General features: G+C 46.8%; 1 pseudogene; it reads left to right on the top strand.

The window, feature by feature from the left end:
- LOC101570657 overlaps positions 1 to 3252 on the top strand; it is a 194264-nt pseudogene that overhangs the window by 170761 nt on the left and 20251 nt on the right.

Genomic DNA, 3252 nt, shown 5'->3' with positions numbered 1-3252 from the left:
TCTGCCCTGTACCACTCTACCTTGGAGCCAGCAGAGTATGGACTCCATGAGAGGTTAGGCCGTGAGAGGTTAGGCCGTGACCTCTTCTACCCACACTCTACAGCTGTCCTATAAACCTCCACTAACTGTGAGCTAAATACACCTTTCCTTCCTTTATCTTGGGTGTCAAGCATTTTTTTTTTCCCAGTGAGAGAAAAATAACCCAGACAATCACACTGAACACACTAGTTTAGCCCTGAACCAAAAGTAGGCATCATGTCAACACTGCACATGACTGGGAGACCAGGGCGTGCTCCAGGCATCCCTTTTGCATTACTGAGCAGAGCAGTCTTCCGCAGTCACCCCAGGCAGACAGAGGTCCTGACAGAGAATCACGGGCTCCACGTCTCACAAAATTCCCCTGTAAGCTGGACAGGAACAGATACTAGATGCTGAGTCCTCAAGCAGCCTCCAGAGGGAAGAGAGGACAAAAATAGCTATCATAGGGGAAGGAATAAACTCAGGACACCCCAAGGCACCTCTGCAAGCCATGTGACCTCAAAATGGCATCAGAGCATGAGGACAATAGACAGGCAAGCATGACACCAAGTACTGAGGTACACCCAAGGTAGATACTCTGGAAAACAATTCTGCTTTATTTGTTTTGGTACCTTCCGCTCAGCGGCACCATAGGCCCATACAAAGTCTCTCCTTTATTTTACTCACAAATTAATTTGTCACAATTAATTTCCACTTATTTCCATCACTCCTCATGTCCTTTTTTCACCATAGGCAAATACTTTAATATGTTTAGTGTGGATCTTTTTATTTGCATGTGTTGGTGCAAAACGTGGTATTTTGTGTGCATGACATTTTAACTTATTTGAATGATTTTGTTAAACACATCACTCTACTTTCTACTTTTTTTCCCACTAAGTATTAGTAGGCTGTATTTTGCTAGGATTTGTGTTGCCGGATGCAGATCTAATCCATTCTTTCTAACTTCTGCATAACACTCGCTGTGTGCTTCTACTCCATTATACCTGTCTGCTTTCTCAGTAGTAGGAAATGTGCACAAATCACATTGTAATTAACATTCTTGCATAGATCCTCACACACCTGTATGAAAATTATCTCCGGGATAGCAGCTTATTGTTGAAATACTGAATGTGAGCATACTTAACTGAGTTCTGCAAGGTACTTACCAGAAGGCAGATACCAGTCTACACTTCCATGAGCACTGTGTGAAGATTCTTGCATTTCCACATCCCAGAACAGGAATAATTGACAAGTGCAACACCGCAATTCGGAGCCCTTCTGCTTTAGACTATGAGCTGTCTGTGTTTTCCTCCTAGTCTGACTGCCTGACCTCAGAGCACCTGAGGAAATCCTGAAAGTTGGTCCTGGGCATTCCCACTGCCTGAGCTGGTTAGAAGGTGAATTCATGCGCTCCCCCACTCGTTGATTATTTGACAATAATTATTCTGTATCAAGTGCAAAGCTCTGTGTTAACCAGGGAAAATTTTCACAACATCTGTCCCTCCTTTCCTGTGGAAACTATTATGGGAGCACGGCATTAATTCAAATTCTTATAAATAAGTGATCACAGAAATATAATATGAAGAAGAACTTCAGGGAGCCATGAAGGGACATTACTTGAGCAAGAATGAAGATACCAGGAGGAGAGGAGTTTTTTGTCAATCCTGTGTGGGAAACCTGCCACAGATGGGCCCTCTCTAAACACTTGCTGAATGTTTGTCCCCAGTGTTTGCTTAGGGGCTCCCTAAGAATTGAAATTCACGAAAGCTCTAGAAGACGAGTAAGGACTAGTAGGAAAGCGGTGGCACTCGGGGAGCAGCGATGGAAATGAATGGGTGACTGTGGGTGAGGTCCTGGAGACTCTCTTGGTGAGACGCTGAAGGTGGCCCCCTCGGGACAGCGACAGCTGACCCCACCTGTGGAAGTGCCTTTATAGCCACCTCAAGCGCCCGAGCCCGGGTGCCCACCGCTCCTCTCAGCAACGCTGCTAGGACCAGGTTCGAACCCGTGAAGCAGGATCATGCCGCAGTGAGGAATCCACAGCCGCGGGGCAGGAGGCCAGGTTTCTGTACAATAATTTGGTCGATTTTTCCCAGCATGAGGAAGATAACAAGTTGGGAACCACAAACACCTGAATTTGAATCTTACTGCTCTTTTAGCTGCCAAGGAAACCCATGCAAGTTAGCTAACTTCTGGTTCAGCGGGGCTGATGACGCCAGCTTTACAGAGGAAGTGAGAAAAGTGTAAATAGGATTCAGCCAAGAGAAGGCGCCGTGTGATAATAGCGCACCGCACAAGGGTGCGGCCAGCTGCCCCTGCGCGCGGATTTGCCAGCGCTGCTTTGACTTCCCTCGTCCATCCCCAGCGTCTACCTCATCAGACCAGTGAGGGCACCTGAGCACGTAGAGCAGTACCTGCACAAACAGGTGACCAAACGTGCCAGCTGCCAGCACAGGGGCGTCCCCATTCTACCGAGACGAAGGCTGAATAACTTGCCCAAATGTGCAGACGTGGGAAGCAGCAGAATCCGAATCAAACACAATCTCAGTCTGCACAGTGTGTGCCCGAGGTAGAGCCTGTCACACAGGAGCCGCCCAGACTCGCGTCACCCTCCACCTGCTGGGGTCTCTGGCCACCCACACCCGGCTCCTTCCGTCCTGGAGGAGTGAGAGGTTAGCCAAGACCAGATTCATACGAGGCTTCGCGTGTGGGCAGAGCTGTCAGGGGCAAGAAGGCATCTAAGTGTGTCCCTGTACACACACACACACACACACACACACACACGCCGATGCATGCAGACAGAGATTCTGTGAATTCTTCTGTCGAATGTGGATGGCAGCCCATAATTACTGGAACAAATCCTAAGCTGACGTAACAGGACATGTCCACCTCACTGATGTGCACTCGGAGCCATCGTATCCAAAACCTTTGGATTTTATAAGCCTTGTTTAAAACTGGAAGTAATTTAAACAAAAAATTTAAAAAATCACTGTCATATACTCACCTTTTTCTTGAAGAAAACAGAAAAGTCAGTTATGGTGCCTAAAAATTACTACCTATTTAATCGGAAACTGGGCAGAATCTAGGTTGGGAAGTAAGTACAATTTTCTTTAAGACAAAATAAAACTAAAGAATGAAGAGCTCCAGTGTGCCAAGGAGAAGATAAATCATTTGAAGTGGACAGATGGGTGCATGAGACATTCTCTCTCTCTCTCTCTCTCTCTCTCTCTCTCT

The sequence above is a fragment of the Octodon degus genome, unplaced genomic scaffold (genome assembly GCF_000260255.1).
Source record: "Octodon degus isolate 3935 unplaced genomic scaffold, OctDeg1.0 scaffold00047, whole genome shotgun sequence".
NCBI classification, from domain to species: Eukaryota; Metazoa; Chordata; class Mammalia; order Rodentia; family Octodontidae; genus Octodon; species Octodon degus.
The sequence above is the reverse complement of the archived record's forward strand: the minus strand, read 5'-3'. Positions and strand labels throughout refer to the sequence as shown.